Source organism: Triticum urartu, chromosome 3A, assembly GCF_056163025.1.
Source record: "Triticum urartu cultivar PI428250 chromosome 3A, HENAU_Tu73, whole genome shotgun sequence".
NCBI lineage: Eukaryota > Viridiplantae > Streptophyta > Magnoliopsida > Poales > Poaceae > Triticum > Triticum urartu.
In genome coordinates, this window is record NC_141875.1 from 649,266,256 (window position 1) to 649,291,983 (window position 25,728).

General features: G+C 47.9%; 1 pseudogene; it reads left to right on the top strand.

Moving 5' to 3' along the window:
• The first annotated feature begins 930 nt into the window (after positions 1-930).
• On the top strand, positions 931-25,728 carry LOC147981071 (uncharacterized; annotated as a pseudogene).

Below are 25,728 nucleotides of genomic sequence, written 5' to 3' on the forward strand. Positions count from 1 at the left end.
TTGTTCTTGTGCTTGGCGAACTTGTGTGGGTGTGATGCCTCTCAATGAGTTATCAGATGCCCTCTACTGTGGTGGCTAGTTCTACTTATATAGGCCCTGGTCCTCTCCCCAAATATTGAGCGGGAAGGGAGCCAACAACGACCAATTTGAAAGGGGACAGCTAGTACAGCTTATCCTGACAAAAGCGGTCTTCGCTTGCGAAAGGCTCTGGTGGCGACGCCGTCTTGGGCTCCATGGTGACCTCCGTCCTGCCGTCCTGCTGGTCTTGGTCTCGTTACACTAATATGGAAACCTTTGCTTGTTGCCTCGGTACTCCGCGCCTGCGCTTGCCTCCTTAACACCAAAGAGGAAACAAGGACGCTGCGCGCGCTAGCGCCCGCCTGATCTTGATCGCCATGGCTCACGTCACGAGAACCTCGTGAGGATTGCCCTACACTGATTTCTCCGCTCCTCATGAGGCAGCCTGGTGAGGCCGCTCCTGAGGAGGTCTTGTGTCGTCTGCCCCGCGAGGCTTGGCCCCTCGCGAGGGTCTCAAATATCTCGTTGATGAAGATGGGCCGTACATGCCTGCTAGCATAGCCACGCCGTGGGCCGCAGGCAGGCAAGTCTGGGGACCACCATTCCCAGAACACCGACAGTAGCCCCCGGGCCCAACGTGCGCTCGGGCTTGGCTTTGAGGCGAAGCCAAAGGTCAAGCGCGGAGTGCCGCGTGCCCCAAAAGCCTGCGGCCTGGTCGACGTGTGGAGGTTGTTTGGACGTGGGCGTCTCCGCTTCCCCATGCTGCCTCGACAACTGCTCGACTTGACAAAAGGCTGGTGTGGACAACGCTTTCCTTCACTGTTCCCTTTCGCCTTGCCTTAGATCCCCTTTCTCGCTCCTCGCTGCCGATACCTCTAGATCTTCTCCAATCTTGCTCCGCATCTGCGACCAATGGCGCCGCACAAGGTCAAGTCCTCCTCGGCGCCGACTTGGTACGAGCCAGCTCTTGAAGCGCCCAACGTCACAGAGAAGAGCCTAGCCGCTACGCGCTTGCTGACGGTGGGGGAGAGCAACGAGAGGGGGAAGACGGAGCTCCGGCTTGCCTCTGACATGCCGAAGCCTGAGGGAAGCACCTTCTTCCCCTTCTTTACGAGCGGCATCGCCGCCGGGTTGGTTCCCCCCTTCTCTGACTACTTCTATGAGGTCCTCGGCCACTACGGGCTGCAGGTGTTGCACCTTCATCCCAACTCCATCCTCCTCCTATCCATCTTCGCCTACTATTGCGAGGCGTATATGGGCGTGATGTCGTCCGTGGCTCTTTGAAAGGATTGAGAAGAGGTGTCTAGAGGGGGGGGGTGATTAGACACTAAGTACCAAAAGTTGCAGTTTTTAATTTCTTTAAGTTGAAGTGGAGTTTTGGCACAAGTTTAACAAACACAATACATATCAAGAAAGCATACAACAAGTATATGAGCAGCGGAAAGTAAAGCATGCAACTTGCAAGAATGTAAAGGGAAGGGTTTGTAGAATTCAAACGCAATTTGGAGACACGGATGTTTTTGTCGAGGTTCCGATACGTGGTGCTATCGTACATCCATGTTGATGGAGACTTCAACCCACGAAGGGTAACGGTTGCGCGAGTCCACGGAGGGCTCCACCCATGAAGGGTCCACGAAGAAGCAACCTTGTCTATCCCACCATGGCAGTCGCCCACGAAGGACTTGCCTCACTAGCGGTAGATCTTCATGAAGTAGGCGATCTCCTTGTGCTTACAAACTCATGGGTTCAACTCCACAATCTTGTCGGAGGCTCCCAAGTGACACCTAGCCAATCTAGGAGATACCACTCTCCAAGAAGTAACAAATGGTGTGTTGATGATGTACTCCTTGCTCTTGTGCTTCAAATGATAGTCTCCCCAACACTCAACTCTCTCTCACAGGATTTGGATTTGGTGGAAAGAATATTTGAGTGGAAAGCAACATGGGGAAGGCTAGAGATCAAGATTCAAATGGTAGGAATGGAATATCTTGGCCTCAACACAAGTGTAGGTGGTTCTCTCTCAGAAAATGTAGGTTGGAAGTGTAGGTTCGTTTTGATGGCTCTCTCCATGAATGAAGAGCAGGTGGAGGGGTATATATAGCCTCCACACAAAATCTAACCGTTACACACAACTTGCCAAACTCGGTGGGACCGAATTGATAAACTCGGTCGGACCGATTCAGCAAATCTTGCGACCATTTGGATTTTCGATGGGACCGACATGCAACTCGGTAGGACCGATAAGGTTAGGGTTAGGGCATAACGTAATCTCGGTGAGACCGATTACACAAACTCGGTGAGACCGATTTTGGTAATAATCAAACCAGAGAGTTGGTCAGGTAAACTCGGTGGGACCGATTCGCTCATTTTGGTGAGACCGAAATGTTACAAAAGGGAAACAGAGAGTTTACATTGTAATCTCGGTAGGACCGATTATGCAAACTCGGTGAGACCGATTTTGGTAATAGATGCATACAGAGAGATTGCAATCCCATCTCGGTGAGACCGATTTGCCTAGGGATTGTGGTAGTGGTTATGACATCTGAACTCGGTGGCGCCGGATAGAAAGAATCGGTGGGGCCGATTTTGACTTTTGGTTTAGGTCATATGTGGATGTGAGAAAGTAGTTGAGGGCTTTGGAGCATATCACTAAGCATTTTAAGCAAGAGCTTCATTAAGCAACACCTCATCCCTCCTTGATAGTATTGGCTTTTCCGATCGACTCAATGTGATCTTGGATCACTAAAATAGAAAATGTAGAGTCTTGAGCTTTAAGCTTGAGCCAATCCTTTATCCTTAGCATCATGAAGGGGTTCCACATCCTCTAGTCCACGCCTCTTCACTGTTGAACTTATCTGAAACATACTAGATAAAAATGTTAGTCCAACAAGAGATATGTTGACATTAATTACCAAAACCACCCAGGGAGCACCTGTGCTTTCAATCTCCCCCTTTTTGGTAATTGATGACAACATACATCAAAGCTTTATATAAAGATATAGAGAATAGCAAGTAAAGCTTTGGCAAGACATGTAACATGCATAGGCTCCCCCTACATGTATGCAATCATGTAAATATGGAATATAGGAGTATGTGATTGCATAAACATGACAGAGTAAGCAATGTTTTACATGTATCTTGGCTATATGCATCAGAGCAAATGATGTGAATATGATAAATGTACCTTCATGCTCATGAGTCATTCTTGCAAACAGTATGTACATCAGCAAGAGTTTCTCATACACATGACTGTGATGCATATACTTACCTTGTGGTCTTGAGTTGGCTTAGGATGGGATGAACCTGCGTAAATAAGGTTAGATAACACAGATACACCTACTTGCCAGAGCAAACAAGAGAAACCACAAGAGTACCTAGACTGGGATGACATGTAGAGTGAGTACTAAGTACCACATTGGATATAGACATGTCCCCAAAGGCAAAGATGTGCAATAAATTCAAGGATTTCCTTCCCTTAGATGTCTTGCTCCCCCTGAATCTAGCATGGGATACTGGGAGAAGATAGGGAACAGAAAATTAGAGCAAAATCAAAGTTCAAAGAAAAAAAGAGTTAATGCAAATGAGCAAATATGAACATGTCTTTCCCCTTTTGAAGACATGTGACTTCTCTCCTCTTGAATACCAAGCATCTGGGGTCTCTTTCTTCCCTAGAGTATTCTCTCCCCCTATAGATATGATTAAGCTTTGATGTGATCTCTCTCTCCCCCTTTGACATCAATTTCCAAGAAGGGTTCTTCTGGATTTTTGTCATGATGGGTTTGGTCCTTGAGTCACAGAACAAAGCTGCAAGTTGAATGGGATGCTGGTCGAGGACAAGATTCATTAAGTGGAGCTGGATCAAAAAGAATGCAGAAAAAGTGGCAAGATGTCTTTCCTGTAGTGAAATCGGTGACACCGAGTTGTATGGTTCAGTTGTACCGATAGGATTCGGTTGGACCGAAAGCATCAAACCGGTGAGACCGAGTTCATCGCAGAGAAAACACTTGTCACCTCAGCTCACTAGACAAGTAAGATCTCACAAGGATTTGCAAGGAATTAACTGAAAGATTTGCAAAGAATTGGATGGAGGAATGCAGAACAAAAAATAACAGAAAAGAAACTAAAAAAGGAGTCTAGATGAAGTTTTTTTGAAGAGGGAAACAAATATGCATGAGACAAATTCAAGAGCACAGAAAAGAACACAAGAGAACTTCATCTAGAATTGGTCGGTGACAAAGTCACCTATGTTAGAGTATATTGACTTAGGAGTCAAGTGAGATCACTTGATCATAGGTCATACTCATCGTTTAAGCTCAAAATGGGGTTACCATTTTTTGTTAAGGCATCTTGATGTATTCAAATCTTATTGAGTTGCTTTATCCCATTACTTGGAGTAAACCGTCTAAGATGGAATAACATACCTTGGGTGGTGGTGTTGATCATGATCATGTAGTTGAACTTGTGTGGGTTGCTCAAGGTTGATGTAGCTTATCAAGAGTTGGGAGCACCACTTGGAGTTTGAGTTCTTCTTCCTACATGGGTTAGTTTTTGCAAGGAAGAGCACTTGTGTATCCAAAATGACAACCATGAAACTCAACATAAAATTTGTCAAAGGATATGTTTGAATGGTTGCGCGGTTCCTTGTCTTCATCCACCATTGTGTAGAGACTTGGTGATATAGAAATTGCTCAAGATGTGAGTGAGTTGCAATTTCATAGATTTAGATTCATCCACGTACCTACACGGGTTAGATAACATGCAAGGTGAAAATATATCCAAGACATAAGATAGTCAACATAAGAGAAATATCAAGGATTCGTCATAGGCTCATGCCTTGCATGTATCAAATGGAGTTCCTACTCCAAGTTTGAGGCATCAATGATGTTCAATTCACCTCTTAACCTGCAAAACACTTTCTCATCAAGTGGTTTGGTAAATATATCGGCTAATTGCTTATCGGTGCGAACATGCTTAATATTAATGTCCCCTTTGGCAACATGGTCTTGAATGAAATGATGACGAACTTCAATATGTTTAGTTCAAGAATGTTTCACGGGATTGTGAGCAATCTTGATAGCACTTTCATTGTCACAAAGCAATGGAACATGTTTCACATATATCCCATAATATTTAAGAGTTTGGGTCATCCAAATTAATTGAGCACAACATGATCCAGCAGCAATGTATTCCGCTTTGGCGGTGGATAAGGATATCAAGTTTTGTTTCTTAGAAGACCAAGACACAGGAGATCTACCAAGAAATTGACAAGTACCCGAATTGGACTTTCTATCAACCTTGTATCTGGCCTAGTCTGAGTCGAAGTAGCCAACAAGATCAAAGGAAGCCCTCTTTGGATACCAAATGCCAAAATTTGGTGTATGGATTAAGTATCTCACTATCCTTTTCACGGCATTAAGATGACATTCTTTAGGAGTGGCTTGATATAGTGCACACATGCACACACTTAGCAAAATATCAGGACGTGAAGTACATAGATATAACAATGAACCAATCATAGAGCGATAAACCTTTTGATCAACCGGTTCACTGTCTTTGGTTAAATCAAGATGTCCACTAGTAGGCATGGGTGTAGTCATACCTTTGCATTCTTGCATATTGAACTTCTTGAATAAGTCCTTGGTGTACTTCGTTTGAGAGACAAAGGTACCTTCCTTAGTTTGCTTGATTTGCAAACCAAGAAAGAATTTGAGTTCACTCATTGAGGGAGTCCTGGATTAGGGGGTCTCCGGACAGCCGGACTATATCCTTTGGCCGGACTGTTGGACTACGAAGATACAAGTTTGAAGACTTCGTCTCGTGTCCGGATGGGACTCTACTTCGCGTAGAAGGCAAGCTAGGCAATACGGATATGTATATCTCATCCTTTGTAACCGACCTTGTGTAACCCTAGCCCTCTCCGGTGTTTATATAAACCGGAGGGTTTTAGTCCGTATGACAACATACAATCATACCATAGGCTAGCTTCTAGGGTTTAGCCTCTCCGATCTCGTGGTAGATCTACTCTTGTACTACCCATATCATCAATATTAATCAAGCAGGACGTAGGGTTTTACCTCCATCAAGAGGGCCCGAACCTGGGTAAAACATTGTGTCCCCTGCCTCTTGTCACGTACCATCCGCCTTAGACGCACAGTTCGGGACCCCCTACCCGAGATCCGCCGGTTTTGACACCGACATTGGTGCTTTCATTGAGAGTTCATCTATGCCATCGCCAGAAGGAAGGATGTCTCGTCTCGTCTTTAAAGACGGTACTACTGTCGAGGGAGCTTTGGCTGTCGGCCAAACTCTCCGGCTAGGCGGTTTCATCATGACCGCCTATTCGGCCGTCACGCCGACGATGACTTCTCAGGTCATCGAAAACAGCCTCCACGTCAAATCGGCACTCGCCGAACAGATGGATCCAATAGAGCTCGCCTCCTTAAACAAGCTCTTAGATCGCATCGCCGCCCTGGGAGTCGCTACGGTCTATGATCGGATTGGGCTTTAACCTGATCAAAGGGAGATTAACTCTCCACCGGTCACCCATCATATTGCAGTGGTGGAGGAACAATGCGGCGACTTTTCCTTCATCTTGAGGACCAACTATGTCCGGGTTCCCGAGCTCTCGGAGCCGGACGCCCGTTCGTGGGAAGACAACACGCAATCCATGAACTTAGAGTCAGGCAGCGGGCCAGGGTCATCGGGTTACACCCCTGAACCAGAACTTTCAAAATTGGAAATTCCCCAGCCCCTGGATCCCAGATCAGGTGAGGTTTCGGATTCAATTCCACCCACCCACCCAAACATAAGCGATCTTTCCCACATCAAGCAAGAGCCCCAGGAAACAGTACATCACTACTGGGCCAGATTCCTCCTTGCGATGAACAAGGTTAAGGACTGTCGCGAGGAAGACGCAATCTTATTTTTCCGCAATAATTGCACGGACAAGGGAATCCTTAACGCCATAAATCGCCGTGAGATAACACGCTTCACTGACTTGGCGTCCATAGTATGGAAGTACTTTGCAATGGAAAGTGCCTGGAAAACCGAAACAAACTTTTGGGATAATCCGGCCCTGAACACAAACCCAGTCCGAAATAAAAAGGGTGCATTATCACAATACACCCGGGTTAACTACCAAAAAGCAAAAGCCCTCTACGGGGCAAGGAACTGTACTGGAGGGATGGCTCAACGGACCCTGCAAAATTCATAGTACAGCGGATGCAATACCAACGCACAACCTTAGAGCATGTTGGATACTCCGGTAGGTGCCCAAAAGTATTGAGGATATACTCCTCCCAAATACCACAGAGCACCATCCCGTGGACAACAATACGGTGTTAACGGTCTTTGAGACTGTCACACCCTAGCTAGTTTAAGCATTAGAGTGTGCATCATGTTTAATTTCCCTTAAATTTGAAATGGGGAAGACAGAAACCCCAGCACCCCCTGGAAACAACTAGGGTTTACTAAAATTATTTTCAATGAACCCAAAATGCCCTTCACAAAATGTTCATCATTTCTGGATTGGGCTAAAACCCCTGGCAAAAATGGTGCACTCTTTTCTAGGACATTCTAGATTTTCTGAATTAAATCATAAGTATTTGAATTTGGACATTTAAATGCTATAAAATAATTTAAATTCTCAAATAATTCTGGAAATAAGTGTGGGCTGTTGGGAATAATCTAAACAGAGCCCCTGATTATTTTCAGGATTTTTAAAGATGTCTAGGTATTTTTAATAAAGCCCAACAGTTGCAAAAAAATAGATAAAAGAAAACAAACAAGAAAAAGAAGAGAGAGAAACTTACCAGACACAGCCCACCAGCCCACCTGGCTCGGCCCAGCCGACTGGTGCTTGCCAGTCGTCCCCCTCCTCTCGCCAGGAGGACGAGGAGCACGTGGCCGGCGCCCGCGGCCACACGCCGGCCACCTCCTGCTTCCGCCGACGCCCTGGAGGCGTCTAGGAGTGCCACGCCGACCCCCACGTCCCCCTCTCTTTCTTCCCACTCTCCCCGTGGCCTCTCTCCCTCTCTGGCTCTCTCCCCCTCTTCCTGCCGAGAGCTGCCGTTGCTGCCGACAAGCTTCACCGCAGCCACCACCGTCCATTTGCTGCCCCGACATGCCAGGAAGCTCCGCCGTCGTCGACTGCATCAAGTAGGCCGAGCCCCATGCGCTCGCCCGCCCCGGAGACGCTGCATCGAGCTCGTTCTCAACTTCGGCCACCGGAGATCCCCTTCGCTGCCCCGCTCGCTCCAGCCCTTCCCTGAGCTCGCCGTTCGCTCCCCTGCAACCACTGTGAGCTCCGCCATCGTTTCCCCCTCTCCTCGCGCTCGTCCGCGTCCTCTAACCCCCCTCTGCCATCGAAGCTGAAGCTCACCGCCGCCACCGCATGTCGCCGTCATGGCCATAGCCATGTTTGGACGCCACCGAGCACGCCTTCGTCCTCCACGCACTCCCAGGAGCCTAACGCACCACTCCCCGCGCCACGCCGTGCCCCGTAGCCTCGGTTTCATCCTCGCCCGAACTCCGGCGACCGCCAAGGTCGTCGCCGGCATCGTTCCCGGCCTCCCCGAGCCCCACTTCCTCCACCAAACGACGCGGCTCGCTCCCCGCATCACATAGCTGCTCTCGGCCATCGATTTGGTCACCGGAGACGCAAACCAGAGCCCCTCCGCCGCGTCTGACGTCGCCGGCGTCAAGCCGCCAGCGAGTTTGACTCAGTTGACCCTTGTGCGGGGCCAGGTAGACCCCCCTGAGTCTATGACAGGTGGGGCCGGTCTTCTAATTAGTTTAGGATTAGTTTAAACTAAATTTAATTAGTTTAGTCACTGACATGTGGGCCCAGGCCCCACTGACAGCTAATTATTGTTAATTTAATTCTGTTAATTAGTTGTGACACTGACAGACAGGGCCCACCAGGCAGGTTTGACCTGGCCGACCCAGTTGACCCGCTGACGTCACACCTATGTCATGCTGACGCATTAATTCAATTACTGGAATTATTCTTATATAGGAAATTCCAGAAAATATCCAAAACTTCTAAAAATCATAGAAAATCAACCATAGCTCCAAATGCAAAGATTTATATATGAAAAATGATCAGAAAAATTCAATCTATCCATCTGTAATGGTTTCATGCATGACAAAACAAGTTAACCTTGTTGTTTAAGCAGAATAAGATAATGCACTAATAAGGCCATGTTTAATGAGCTAATATTTGAATCTTTCATTCAAATGAGTTCATCCCCTTCTGTTTTAGCTTCCATTAGGCCAAGACACTTTCATCTTGCCATGTCATAGCATGCATCATATTGTTGCATATTGCCATGTATTGATTATGTTCGGTGTGTCTTTCATGGTAGGTTCTGCCTCCGAGGATAACCCCGAGTATCCGTCTGAAGGGCAGTACCCGACTACCACTACAACAGGCAAGCAACCCATTGATCATTCCGATACAAACCCATGTTCTCGCTTCTGCTCTTGTTTACTGCATTAAGACAACACGATTCAAACTGCTGTGTGCTACGGTAGTTGAACCCTTATCCTCTGCATGACCTGTCATTGCCACAGTAACTAGATGAAACCCACTAGCATGTGTAGGAGTTGGTTGAGCCATGTATGTGATTCCTACTTTGCTATGCCTGCTATGCTTAGAGTTGTGTCAGGTCTGCTTCATCTGGGTGATGGGCTAGAGTGAAATATTTATGTCGGTAATGTGAGGGATGTGTTGAACATGTTTTGGTAAAGCTATCGATGAGAGGCCATGTAGGAGTACATGGTGGGTTGTTTCATTGAGACCGTCCATAAGAACTGAGATCTGTATGTGTGATTTAAGATGCAGTTACTACCGTACATTGGGCCCGAAACCAATTGACCCTCTCGGCTTCTTTATCACCCTAGTACTCCGTCGAGGAGTTGCAAATAGTTTCTGGTGTTTGTACGTTATGTGTTGGCGGCCGTGCGTAGCGCTGACCCTATGGGTGGGCTATGTTGCGGTAGATACACCATGGCCGGGTATGCCGGGCGCCCGTTTGGCGTCTCGGGACCCTGTTCACATTGTTTGGGGCCATATGTGGATACCTCGGCCGGACTCCCTGCGGATGGAACATGGATAGGCGATAAACCTGGACTAGAGACTTAAGTGTTTAGGTAGGCCGTGGCCGACACCCTCGCTGGGCTTTTGCTTGAAGGTTGCCGAGTACATGTCGTGTAAACGGCAGTAAGTGGTGAAAGCGTGTATGAAGAAGTATACCCCTGCAGGGTTAACATCATCTATTCGAATAGCCGTGTCCACGGTAAAGGACTACTTGGTTGCCTATACATTTCATAGACAAGCTAATGGATACTACTAAAATACTCAAGATAAGTGTGAGTACCGAGGATGGCCCTCTTGTAGGATGACGAGAGAGGATCCCCGGTGGAGTATTGTGTTGGTGAGTAGTGGACTCGTGTGCGAAAACTATTTTACTAGTGGAGTGCCGTAGGATAGCTTAGCCAAGAGTCAAAGCTGGCTTGCGGCAATAACCCCACCACCTTCTTGAGAATGAGCATGTATAGTAGGTTCTGTTGTAAGACTTGCTGAGCACCTTTGTACTCATGTTTGCTTAATTACTGTTTCAGACGACAACACCGCCCCCTCCGATGGGTTCTGCGTAGACCTTGACGTCGATGAGTGACTAGCCACCCAGGTGGTGATCCTGGCCATGGAGGGCCCTATGTAGATAGACAGGCTTCGAGAAGCCTTCTTTCTTTCTAGTGTCTGTACTCAGACTAGTTGCTTCCGCATGTACTTGTATGATTGTATGACTTGAGTGTCGGGTCATGTGACCCCTATCTGTATGAACATGTTATGTATGGCTCTCTAGAGCCTTTAAATAAAGTACTTGAGTTGTAGAGTTTTGTTGTGATGCCATGTTGTATGTACTCATATCGGGCATATTGTATGTATGATTGAAATGCTTGGTATGAGTGGGATCCGACAATCTAGTTGTTTATCCTTGACAGCCTTTCTTATGGGAAATGTAGTCTAGTGTTCCTCGAGCCATAGTAGTCCGCTACAGCCCGGTTCACCGGAGTCCTGCTAGCCCAGCACTACTGCTCAGGACACTTGACTGGCCGGCATGTGTTTCACGTTGTTCCTATGTCTGTCCCTTCGGGGAAATGTCACGCGGTGACATCCGGTGTCCTGCCTAGCCTGCTATAGCCCTGGTTTCCCCGGAGTCCTGTTAGCCCAGTGCTACAGCCCAGAATCACTCGCTGATGACCGACATGCTCGATGTGATTCATGTATGCCTGTCTCCATAGGTCTGTGCCGCTTTGGGTTCATGACTAGCCATGTCGGCCCGGGTTCTCTGTCATATGGATGCTAGCGACACTATCATATACGTGAGCCAAAAGGCACAAACGATCCCGGGCCATGGTAAGGCGACACCCGTGGGATACCGTGCGTGAGGCCGCAAAGTGATATGATGTGTTACCAGCTAGATCGATGTGGCTTGGAATTGGGGTCCTGACAGCGACCTTCGCGGCAAATAATAGACGCAAGCGAACACTCCGCAGCATGGCCGAAATCTGCCACGTAGCAGCAATAAATCCTTGGAGTGACACGGCTATTACCTTCAGTGCCAGTGACGAACCTAAATTCTGAACAGCCCGAGCACCAGCCGCACTGGTCCTCAGTCCAATCGTGGACGGCTTTCGACTCACCAAGGTACTCATGGACGGCGGCAGCGGATTAAACCTCATCTATGAGGAAACTCTTCAAAAGATGGAAATAGACTGGAGCCGCATTGAGCAAAGTAGCACAACCTTTAGAGGAATCATCCCTAGTCGGGAAGCACGCTGTGCTAGGAAAATCACACTAGATGTGGTATTCGACACGCCAGATAATTACAGGTCCGAAGAAATTACATTCCAAGTGGCCCCGTTCAGCAGTGGTTATCACGCTCTTTTAGGACAGGAGGCATTCACAATCTTCCAAGCCATACCACATTACGGGTACATGAAGCTCAACATGCCTGGGCCCAACGGAATCATCACTCTCGCCAGCGATCCAGACATAGCACTCCGCGCCGAAAACAAAACAGCCGCTTTGGCCCTCGAGGCATTATCCGAAGCCCTCTCGGCCGAGGAATTAACTACGCTACGCTCCAAAGTGGACAGGGACGACGTGATACTCGACAAGAGATCCAAGTCCACCTCTTTTAAACCAACGGATGAAATAGTCAAATTCCAAGTCCACCCAACGAACCCTACAAAAACAGCCTCCATCGAGGCATAGCTAAGCCCCACTGTGGACGCGCACTACAGGAGTTCTTGCGTGAGAACTGGGATATATCCGCCTGGCATCCCTCAGACATGCCAGGAATCCCACGCAGGCTGGCCCAGCATAGCCTGAATATCCTAAAGGGATTCAAGCCGGTCAAACAAGCTCTTCGGTGTTTCTCTGAACCTAAGAGACAGGCCATGGGAGAGGAACTAGCCAAGTTATTGGAGGCCGGATTCATCAAAGAAATAAAACACCCGGACTGGCTAGCAAACCTGGTGATGGTACCAAAGAAGGACAAATCCTGGCGCCTTTGTGTCGACTTCAAAGACCTCAATAAAGCTTGCCCAAAGGATCCCTTCCTCCTCCCACGCATCGATCAAGTCATTGATGCTACCGCAGGACACGAGACATTGTGTTTCCTCGACGCATACTCCGGTTACCATGAAATAAAGATGGCGGAGTCCGACCAAGCTGCAATGGCATTCATCACGCCATACGGTCCCTTCTGTTTTAACACAATGCCTTTTGGGCTCAAAAATGCCGGCGGAACATATCAGCACATGATTCAGACATGTCTGGAGAAACAAATCGGCAAAACAGTAGAGGCATACGTAGACGATGTGGTCGTCAAAACCAAACACGTCAACTCTTTGATAGACGACTTGAGGCTCACATTCGACAACCTCCAAACATATGACATCAAGCTCAATCTGGAAAAATGCGTTTTCGGCATACCAGCCGGAAAGCTCCTGGGATTCATTGTCTCCAGTAGAGGTATTGAAGTTAATCCGGTGAAAATCCGAGTGTTGTCACAGTTGGCTACCCCAACAGACCTCAAACAAATCCAGAAGCTAACTGGATGCATGGAGGCTCTAAGCCGCTTTATCTCCCGCTTGGGAGAAAAGGCTTTACCCCTTTATCGCCTCCTTCGGTGCACCGAACACTTCGAGAGGACGGACGCGGCCACAGCCAGATTGGAAGAAATAAAGGCCATTCTAGCAACCAACCCGTTCCTGGCCGCACCAAACATCGGGGAACAAATGATGTTGTATATTGCGGCAACTCATCAAGTTGTAAGCGCGGTGCTCGTTGTTGAACGGGAAGCGGACGGACACGAATTCCCTCTTCAAAAGCCGGTATACTATGTATCCACTGTCCTCACTCCATGCAAATCACGGTACCCGCATTACCAAAAAATAGCATATGCGGTATTCATGGCATCACGGAAACTGCGACACTACTTTCAAGAGTGTTCGATTACAGTAGCCTCGGAAGTGCCACTTAATGATATTATCAACAATCGCGACGCTACGGGCCGGATTGCCAAATGGGCCATTGAGCTCCTCCCATTCGACATAACATACAAACCTTGCCAAGCCATTAAATCACAAGTACTGGCCGACTTCGTCGCCGAATGGACAGAGGCCGAACTCCCTAAAGAGTATGGCGCATACTCCCAATCGATCATGCACTTTGACGGTTCTAAAATGTTGGCCGGTCTAGGGGCTAGCGTCGTCCTGACGTCCCCAACCGGAGATACCGTTCGGTACATACTGCAAATATTGTATACAGATTCCAACCATGCAGCCAAATACGAAGCTCAGTTGCATGGCCTTCGGATGGCAGTCTCCATGGGCATTCAACGCCTGGAGGTGCGTGGGGATTCAAACCTTGCAATATCCCAAATAAACGGAGATTTTGACGCCAAGGATCCGAAAATGGTGGCCTATTGAAATGTCGTCCTAAAAATGTCAGCTCGGTTCGAGGGACTCGAATTTCACCACGTGGCTTGGGAAAACAATCAGGCGGCAGATATCCTCGCCTGCATCGGCGCAAAACGCAACCCGGTCCCTCCCAACATATTTCTGGAAAGGCTCTTCAAGTCATCCGTAGCGTGGGAAGGGGACACCAGTAACAACAGTCCGGACCTGGCCAAAATACCCGATACCGAACTCTCTGACACAATCGGAGGCTCTGCCACCGACATAACACCTTCAGCCCACGAAATAATGGCCATTATTGCCCTGTGGACAGAACCATTCCTGGCCTACCTAACTAGACAGGAACTTCTGGAGGACCAAAATGAGGCATGCTGCATAGTGCAGCGATCCAAGTCCTACAGGGTCCATGAGGGAGAATTGTACAAGAAAAGCACTACCGAAGTCCTTCAAAGGTGCATCTCCGAAGAGGAGGGGCGGAATCTTTTGGCAGAAATTCACACCGGACTCGGTGGTCATCACGCCGCTGCCCGGGCTCTTGTAAGCAAGGCCTTCCGTACAGGATTCTATTGGCCAACGGCCCGGGCAGATGCACAGGACTTGGTCCAACGTTGCGCCGGTTGCCAGCTCTTTGCAAATCAAAGCCGCATGCCACCCACCGCCCTCCAAACAATCCACATTACATAGCCCTTCGCGGTCTGGGGGCTTGACATGGTTGGACCCGTTAAAGGGGGAACCCACAAGAAAAAATACTTATTGGTCATGGTGGACAAATTCACCAAATGGATAGAGGCTAAACCGGTTAAAACAGCCGAATCCGGACCAGTGATAGATTTCATATCCGGGGTTGTACACCGTTACGGCGTCCCCCATAGCATCATCACTGATAACGGCACGAACTTCATGGCCGACGAGGGAAAACTCTAGTGCAGCAAAATGGGCATCAAGCTCGATTATGCTTCAGTCTATCACCCACAAACCAACGGTCAAGTCGAACGAGCAAACGGTCTTATAATGAGCGGCATTAAACCCAGATTAGTGCGTTCCTTAACGGAGTCTGACACGCACTGGGTAGTGGAGCTCGACTCCGTACTCTGGGGGCTGCGGACCATGCCGAATCGTAGTACTGGATATACACCATTTTTTATGGTGTATGGCACAGAGGCAGTCTTGCCCTGTGACATAATTCATGAATCACCTCGAGTGCGCATGTACGAAGAAAGAGAAGCCGAGCTCGACCGGCAGGACAGTCTGGACACCTTGGAGGAAGAGCACGACGTAGCCAAAGCCCGTTCCGCATTTTACCAGCAACAGGCTCACAGATACCAAAGCAGAGAAGTACGGGCCAAAACTTGTAACATTGGCGAACTAGTTCTACACCTGCCAGATAATAAAAAGAACAAGCTCGAGCCCAAATGGGAAGGTCCCTTCATTATCGACCAAGTTCTGACCGGTGGAGCGTACCGACTGCGGGATGCATCGACTAGTCGACTCGAGCCGAACCCATGGAACGCAGCCAGGCTCCGAAGATTCTATGCCTAGCACCGGACTCTATGTTAGTCCCCTCCCTTTGTCCATTTTCTGCATATGCATCATCTGTCTTGTTTCCCTTTCTTTCTTCTTCTTATTATTTCTCTAGGCTATCAAGGGTCACCTTGTGCCTCACTTGTACATTACAGATGCGCTAGCCGCACTCTCCATACCTGGGGGCTTCTTTCACAGAAGCTTAAATTATTTACCTGGGCCTCACGCCCAACACATGTGTTATACTTCCGCATGTACATTTTTTCACCATTATATGCATCGATATGACTTAAGTTTTGGCCAAGCTAGGTTGCCTGGCTCTTGTATTTATGCCCTACGTTCCCTTTAATTCGGCTAGGGCATAAGGGGAGCACCTCTGCGATTGTTACTGCCGGGTCAGCCGGATGTGTACCTCGGACTGGGTGAAGCCGAAAGCTAGCGTTCTTAAGGGAATATTCGGTCGGTGAACAAAAGATGACTTTTATTTATTATCCATATCTGCCCCCAGATGCTTTTTTCTGCGTTTCTTATCGCAGTACAGACATGCACTTTAGGGCATGCTTCCCAGGGAAAGGAAACCTTAACGGAACTATTCTCCCTGGAAGATGTTTCTTACTACCCATGTAATATAACATAACTAGTTGGGCACTTGTCTGATAAAGCACTAATGACCCCTATGCCTGGTCTCCATGCATACCCCGGTTCTTATATAACTGAGCGGGTATTCGGATTCACTCCGGACTATCGGGCCCGGAGGTTGAAGCGAAAAGGTCCGCAACGACAAATGATCTACAATCCGGCTAGAAGGCATTATACATGTCACTTTAATTACATAGTCATGCAGACTAACTAAATTCCTCTTCTATACCATCCAACAGGCGGTCTAGCTTACAATCCTGTTGGGAATACTTTGCGGCTAATTCTACTTGCCCATAAACTAAGCTAACGGGGATCTCTTTTCCGTCAGGCCCCACAGGTCCGACCTCGGCCATGTGATTTGGGCCTGCCTTGGTATACTGAGTCTTCACCATGGCCCAGGCCTCTCTTGCACCCTGTCGGCAGGCCGATATCTTCCATAATCGGAGGCGCCGCCGTGCTCCCTTGAGCTTCTCCGTAAGCTCTGCAACGCCCTCTGGCAAGGAGACAGATGGCCACAAAGCCTGGGCAACACCTTGCATCACCTGCCGAACTTATTCGTGCAGATGTGATAGCTCGGACAAAAGATCACCCGCAGACCCGAGCATTTCCTCCGCGGGACGACCCGTCAGCATACCTACAGACATAACGCTATTAATCGACTTCTTTGCCGAACTCCTTTAGTAGGATTCGTTCAAGCACTTACTAAAAATGCCACGCCAAAGCCGCTTATTCTCCTTCTCGGAGTCCGCAAGCTGGCCCCGAACGTCTTTTAGTTCAACGCTCAGCTTAACATTGGCATCTTGAAGACTGTTTTTCTCCAGCATAACCTTACTCAGCACGCGTTTGCTAGCCTCTAGCTATCGCATGACATGCCGGTCCCCCGGACTTTCTCCGGACTCATCTGCAAAATCAAATGTTAGATTTGCAGACACGCCGCACATTATATGGTAATCACCATTCTTTAAAGTAAATGTTAGTAGCGGGAGGCTTTTTCTGTTCCTACAATGCAGCAAGAGCGGCCCCCAATTGGGTCTTGCATTCCTCCAGCTCTTGGGAGAGCCTAGTATTCTTCCCTGTAAGAACCTGCACATTATAGATGATCCTTAAATCAGTTCTGCTAACTGTTTCATGTCTCATGGGCTACTAATAAATATAAATCGTCAGATTTACTCACCCTTACATCCTTTACATACTGATCCGTGGCTCTGGCTAGACCATCTTGAGCAGCACAGAGGTACGCCTCTCAAGAATTGAAGGAGTCGAATGCCTCAGGTGAGAAACAAGCGTCGCGGAGTACGGCCCGGCGGCGCCTATGATTTATGGCGCTTTCCACTTCTGAGTTTGTAGCGGACAATCTATCCGCATCCTCTATCGGGGGATTATCTGCCGCCTGCCCCATATCGCCTTCCGCCTCTATGTCCGGTCCTAGCGCCCGACTAGTGGAAGCTTGGTTGGCAGCATCGCCGGACATATTCCGGCGAGCGTTCTTTCTGTTAAAGAAACGCGGGCGTCATTACATTTCGAAAAAGACGACAACCACGGAGAAGGGTTTTTCCTATACCTTTGCGCCGGCGTCTCCGTCCTGACCGCGTTCCTTTTTGGCCTACCCGGCCTTGGCACCTCTTGTTGGCGAGATGCCACGGGTTCAGCAGGGCATCCCGAATGCCTTCCCTATAAAAGATGCCATGTGTATATGGTGGGTGAAGTGCCTAAAAGGGGATCCTAGTTTTGGAGTTGGGACTTTTTGATTTTTCTTACCCGCGATGCAGGAAGCAGTCTGGGATAGTCGGCCGTAATGGCCACCGGGGCCTCGTCGCAGCTTAACTGATAGAACTGCCGGTCTATAAGTTCCACGGAGATAACCGGATCTTCTTATAGTCCGGAATCGATGGCCCGGTCAGGGTCCTCTGGTTGTGGAGAAGGGTTCCTGACCTCCTTTATGGCTTTTCGCAGCTCCTTCCGCAAGGTGGCAAGGTGAATACTTACGACTAAGAATGCGGGAAAAATGGGAGCAGGGAAATATAACTTACCCAGCTTGGAGGATTGTACATAGAGAATCCATCCCGTGGCTTGATGCGGGTGAACTCCTCTTCCTCGCCCTTAAACAGTTCGGACAGAATCTTCACTAGAGCGGCAGCATTGTCCGGACCCTTACGCCCGCAATGGGTTGCGGCATCCGCCCCGTTATAACACCACAAGGGGTGCCCACGATATTGGAGTGGCTGCACTCCCCGCATTATGCAAATCGACATAACTTCGATTATTGTCAATCCGGATCGAGCTAGTGCTTTGATTTGGTTCATCAGATAGAGGACTTCTCCGTTGTCTTTCACCTGGGGGCTCCGTGGGCGCCAACTTCAGCGCTACTTCAGAGGAGCATTGTTGAACTCGGGAAGACCCCGCCGAACAGGGTCCGGAAGGGGGATGTCCTCCATATAAAACCATTCTGAAGGACAGTCTTCGGACGACTTCTTTGGGGTACCGGACAAATATCCGGTATCGGTGATGTGCCATACTTTGGCTCCGCCCACTTGATAAAGTGATTCCCTCTGTGTGCGAGGGACAAGGCAAAATAGCCTTTTCCATAGCTCGAAGTGAGCCTCGCAGCCCAGGAACAACTCGTAGAGAGCAATATAGTCGGCGATGTGTAGGATGGAGGCAGGGGTGAGATTGTGTAGTTGGAGGCCGTAGAACTCCAGGAGCCTGCGGAGGAACGGATGAATTGGAAATCCGAGTCCCCTTAGTAAGTAAGGAACAAGGCAAACCCGTTCCCCTATGGAGTGACAGGGAAAGTTCTCCGCTTGCTCCCCGCCATTGTAGGTGGCGAGCGCGGCTCGAACGGGCACCATGTACGCCAGAGGGAGAAATCCCTTAGTCTGCAGCTCGAGTAGTCGACTGTGCGGGATTGAACACCTCTCCCAAGCACCGGGCTTAGGGCTACGGGTGCGGGAGGAGGGGCTGCAGAGGTTGGCCATGCTGGAATGGATCTTTCCAAAGCACGCTTTGATGAATTCTCGCTGGGGGAGGATGATATGGATTGGATCTAAGAATCCCCATCCCTTTAATAGATAATTTATTTATCTGGCTAGGGGGGCGAATGTAAAAACGCCCTGGCGCCTCGTATTCATTCGACGCGTGGGAGATAGCCCTTATTGGGCACAGAAGCCAAGAGGTTCAACATTTATGGAGCCGGACACTGCTTACGAACACCTGAAAGATGGAGAAGAACCCGCCCTGCAATGCCGAAGACAACACCACGCGCCAGACTCATCATCATTGAAGCCTGGTTCGGGGGCTACTGAGGGAGTCCTAGATTAGGGGGTCTCCGAACAGCCGGACTATATCCTTTGGCCGGACTGTTGGACTATGAAGATACAAGATTGAAGACTTAGTCTCGTGTCCAGATGGGACTCTACTTGGCGTAGAAGGCAAGCTAGGCAATACGTATATGTATATCTCCTCCTTTGTAACCGACCTTGTGTAACCCTAGCCCTCTCCGGTGTCTATATAAACCGGAGGGTTTTAGTCCACGGACAACATACAATCATACCATAGGCTAGCTTCTAGGGTTTAGCCTCTCCGATCTCGTGGTAGATCTACTCTTGTACTACCCATATCATCAATATTAATCAAGCAGGACGTAGGGTTTTACCTCCATCAAGAGGGCCCGAACCTGGGTAAAACATTGTGTCCCCTGCCTCCTGTTACCATCCGCCTTAGACGCACAGTTCAGGACCCCCTACCCGAATCCGCCGGTTTTGATACTGACACTCATCATAGAGATCTCAAACTTTTCCGACATTAGCTTTCCAAACTTCTCACTAACATGAGGGTTAGTTTATCCAAATATAATATCATCAACATAAATTTGGCGCACAAATAGTTCTCCATTAAACCTTTTAGTAAAAAGAGTAGAATCTAATTTTCCAATTTCAAAGCCTTTTTCAATAAGGAACTTGGTCAAGCATTTATACCATGCTCTAGGAGCTTGTTTAAGACCATAAAGAGCTTTGTGAAGTTTGTAAACATGATTAGGTTTCTTAGGATTGACAAATCCGGGAGGTTGCTTAACATAAACTTCCTCCTCAATTTCACCATTTAGAAAAGCGCTTTTAATATCCATTTGGTACAAGGTGATATCATGATGATTAGCATAAGCAAGTAAGATGCGAATGGACTCAAGTCTAGCAACGGGGGCATATGTCTCACCATAGTCCATACCTTCGACTTGAGTGTAGCCTTGGGCGACTAGGCATGCTTTGTTGGGGATGACTTGACCATCTTCATCTTGCTTGTTGCGAAACACCCATTTGGTACTGATGATGTTGTGGTTGTTGTCGGGCTTCTCGACCAATGTCCATACTTGATTTCTCTCAAAGTTGTGTAGCTCTTCATGCATAGCGTTTATCCAATCTGGATCTTCCAAAGCTTCTTCAACCTTCATAGGTTCAATGATAGAGATGAATGAGTAATGTTCACAAAAGTTGGCTAAACGAGTTTTAGAGCGAGTGATTCTCCCGGTTTGGATATCATTGTAGATTTGCTCAACGGGATGATCTTTGGCAATTCTTGCTTGAACTCGTGAAAGCTTTTGCTTGGGTCTTGGTTGAACATCTTCTTCATCTTGTTCTTCTTCTTGGCCTTCTTCATTGTTGACGTTGTCATTCTCTTGTCACGGTGGAGAAGGAGGTTGTTGATGTTCATCTTGGTGTGCTTCCTCGTTTTCTTCTTCTTGATGTGTCCCACTTGTGGATGCTTCCATATCAATTCTTGGTTCACCTTGTCGTGAGGTAGAGGCTTCCACTTGGACTGACGAGGTACTCTCCTTTACCTCCGTTGGACGAATCTTGCCAATAGACAAGTCTTGAATTGCTTCCGAAGGGTCTTTGTCTCCTACATCAATTGGCAATTGCTCTACTTGGGAGCCGTTAGATTCATCAAACTTCACATCTACTGTGTCTTCAACCTTTTGGGTGAAATTGTTTTCGACACGGTAATTGTGAGAGTTTGAGCCATAACCAAGTAGGAAACCTTCATGAGATTTAGGAGCATATTTAGAACGATGATGCTTATCAAGAATGTAGCACTTTGAGCCGAATGCTCGAAAGTATCCAACTTTGGGTTTGATACCGGTGAGAAGCTCGTATGCCGTCTTGCCGAGTAGCTCGTGAAGATACAAGCGATTTGTTGCTAGACAAGCTGTCTCAACTGCTTCCGCCCAAAAGTGCTTTGGCGTATTGTGCCCATCAAGCATCATTCTTGCCATCTCAATAAGAGTCTGATTCTTCCTCTCAACTACTCCATTTTGTTGAGGTGTGTACGTAACTGAGAACTCATGTGAAATCCCTTCTTCGTCAAGAAAGGTATCCACATATGCGTTCTTGAACTCTGTTCCGTTGTCGCTTCAGACCTTCTTGATCTTCATGTCAAATTGATTTTGGGCCTTCCTAGCGAAGTTCTTGAAGATCTTTTGGACCTGCGATTTTTCATCAAGAAAGAACATCCATGTAAATCTTGAAAAATCATCAACTATGACTAGTCCAAATGAGTTACCACGAGACTCTTGTAGGCACTTGGACCAAAGAGATCCACGTGAAGAAGCTCGAGTGGTCTTCTTGTGGTCATGATGTTCTTCGCGCGATGACTTCCTCCAACTTGTTTCCCTGCCTGACAAGCACTACAAAGTCTATCCTTGTCAAATATGACATCTTTTATTCCAAGGATATGATCACCTTTAATAAGCTTATCAAGATTTCGCATACCCACATGACCTAGCCTTCTATGCCACAGCCAACCCTTAGAAGATTTAGCAATTAAGCAAATTCTAGGTTGAGACTTTTTAGTGAAATCAACAATGTAAAGATCACCTCTACGTATACCGGTAAAGACCATTTTATGATTGTCTCTGCGAAACACTTGGCAATCTACTTTAGTGAATAGGACATTGAAACCGAAATCAGCAAGTCTAGAAACTGAAAGTAAATTGTACCCAAAAGATTCAACGAGCATGACATTTTGTATGGAGCTATCATGTGACATGGCCACCTTACCAAGGCCAACCACCTTACCCTTTGAGTTATCACCAAAAGTGACATATTTTCGAGGGCCGCCGTTTTCAGCAAGCTCACGGAACATATCTTTATCTCTGGTCATATGATCAGTACATCCACTATCAAGGACCCATTACTTTCCTCCGGCCATGTAGCCACGAAGGTTTTCCATAAGACCAAAGTATCTCATTGCATCATCAAGATCATAGTGACTATCATCATCCTCATCATAGTATCCATGTTCAACAGCATCTTGTGATTGATCAATTGCTAGAGAGGGTAATTCATTAGATAAATGATCATTTATATGATTGTCTTTATGGATTCTAATAGCTTCGGAAATGATATTGCTAATGATTCCAACATCTCCTATGTCACGCATGAGATTGGTAAGCTCAAATAAACAATCACCAAAGCTAGGATCACTAGAATTCATCTTACTGAAGGCAATAGACTTATGGAGAATTTCATCTAGATTTTTTAAGGAATAATCTAGAAATCGTTCCTCAAGAAATCTCCATATAGTATAAGCAAAATCAAGAGTAGGCAAACTACCAATCAAATTTTTGGGCAATCCTCTTATGATAAGATTGATGGTTCTAAGATTGCGAATCATGTCAAGATCCTCTTCGGGTGTGGGATGCAAGGAATCAACATGAGGTGCACAAGGGCTAGCAATATACTTGTTCAAGTGATATTCATTGAAAATCTCAAGCATTTCATTTTTCCACTCATGAAAATACTCTCCATCAAGAATAGGCACTGTATGTCTAAGGCTCCCCAAAGTAGACACATCCATCTTCCTCCAAAGGTGTTTAAACCAATGCAATGCAGATCAATGCTCTGATACCAATTGAAAGGATCGAGAAGAGGTGTCTAGAGGGGGGTGATTAGACACTAAGTACCAAAAGTTGCAGTTTTTTAATTTATTTAAGTTGAAGTGGAGTTTTGGCACGAGTTTAACAAACACAATACATATCAAGAAAGCATGCAACGAGTATATGAGCAGCGGAAAGTAAAGCATGCAACTTGCAAGAATGTAAAGGGAAGGGTTTGGAGAATTCAAACGCAATTTGGAGACACGGATGTTTTTGTCGTGGTTCCGATAGGTGGTGCTATCGTACATCCACGTTGATGGAGACTTCAACCCACGAAGGGTAACGGTTGCGCGAGTCCACGGAGGGCTCCACCCACGAAGGGTCCATGAAGAAGCAACCTTGTCTATCCCACCATGGTCGTCGCCCATGAAGGACTTGCCTCACTAGCGGTAGATCTTCACGAAGTAGGTGATCTCCTTGCCCTTACAAACTCCTTGGTTCAACTCCTCAATCTTGTCGGAGGATCCCAAGTGACACCTAACCAATCTAGGAGACACCACTCTCCAAGAAGTAACAAATGGTGTGTTGATGATGAACTCCTTGCTCTTGTGCTTCAAATGATAGTCTCCCCAAGACTCAACTCTCTCTCACAGGATTTGGATTTGGTGGAAAGAAGATTTGAGTGGAAAGCAACTTGGGGAAGGCTAGAGATCAAGATTCAAATGGTAGGAATGGAATATCTTGGCCTCAACACAAGTGTAGGTGGTTCTCTCTCAGAAAATGTAGGTTGGAAGTGTAGGTTCATTCTGATGGCTCTCTCCACGAATGAAGAGAAGGTGGAGGGGTATATATAGCCTCCACACAAAATCTAACCGTTACACACAACTTGCCAAACTCGGTGGGACCGAATTGATAAACTCGGTCGGACCGATTCAGCAAATCTAGTGACCATTAGGATTTTCGGTGGGACCGACATGCAACTCGGTCGGACCGATATGGTTAGGGTTAGGGCATAACGTAATCTCAGTGAGACGGATTACACAAACTCGGTGAGACCGATTTTGTTAATAATCTAACCAGAGAGTTGGTCAGGTAAACTCGGTGGGACCGATTCGCTCATTTCGGTGAGACCGAAAGGTTACAAAAGGGAAACAAAGAGTTTACATTGTAATCTCGGTAGGACCAATTATGCAAACTCGGTGAGACCAATTTTGGTAATAGATCCATACAGAGAGATTGCAATCCCATCTCTGTGAGACCGAGATCCCTATCAGTGAGACCGATTTGCCTACGGTTTGTGGCAGTGGCTATGACATCAGAACTCGGTGGCGCCGGATAGAAAGAATCGGTGGAGCCGAGTTTGAATTTTGGTGTAGGTCATATGTGGATGTGAGAAAGTAGTGGAGGGCTTTGGAGCATATCACTAAGCATTTTGAGCAAGAGCCTCATTAAGCAACATCTCATCCCTCCTTGATAGTATTGGCTTTTCCTATAGACTCAAAGTGATCTTGGATCACTAAAATAGAAAATGTAGAGTCTTGAGCTTTAAGCTTGAGCCAATCCTTTGACCTTAGCATCATGAAGGGGTTCCACATCCTCTAATCCATGCCACTTCACTTTTGAACTTATCTGAAACATACTAGATAAAAATGTTAGTCCAACAAGAGATATGTTGACATTAATTACCAAAACCACCTAGGGAGCACTTGTTCTTTCACTCTTCTATGCCATTTCTTCTTCCTCCGCGTCAGCGACAATCATGTTTCCGGGTGTGCCAATTTCATCACATCCGGCAAGGCCAACTCGATCTTGAACATCGGGAAAAGAGCCGACAACATCCGGGCCAAATGGGTCATGATGGACGCCAAGTGCGTCCACCCGCGCTTGGCATTGCCGACGGAGGCGCCCAGTCAAACAAGGAGTGGGTTCGTGCAGAGCTCGCTGACGTGCGGGTGTTATGAGTGTTGGAGCAGATGAAGATCGACTTGAAGCCGGGCAATGCGAAGGCGGCCAAAGTGATTGGGGCCATGCTCCTGAGGGAGTTCTTGACGCTGCGCGTTGCTCCACTTCAGGTGCGCGCGCGCCCTTTGTGGAGGCTTCGAGATGAAGAAGACAAGGCTCGCCTGAGGGCAGGGGCCCTGCCTGACGATGAGTCGACTGCTGTCCTACGCCTCCAGGTTGGGGATAACCAAGAGTACCCGCCGAGCGCCTTCGTTCCCTTGTTCTGCCACAAGGACTAAGAGCCGATCGTGGCCTCCAGGCCAACCTTTGACGCGCGCGGGCTGGTGCCGCCGGCGCTCACTGGGTTTTCTGCCACGCTGAAGCCGGTGGAGCTGTCTTCTGACGAGTCCCGCGGGAGGGAGGAAGAAGAGGGGGACTCGGAGGCGACCCCCGAGGAAATGGGGGAGACCTCTCCCTTGAGCAAGGCCGACATCCTCCACGCCGCCCTGCCAGACGACGCCGAGCTCGACGCCCATCAGGAGGAGGAGGAGCTGCCCCTTATCCCGACAAGGGGCAGGTCATCACTGGTCTCTCAAGATGCCGCCGCCTTGATGCCTCCCGGAGCTGCCTCCAGCCCTTTCGCTGCGCCGTCTTCTGCCTCCGGAGCCCGTGTGCCCACTTCCCCTCTGAAGCTTTCGGGTTTCAGGATTCCCAAGCGGAAGGTGGACTATGTCGCGGTGGATCAGTAA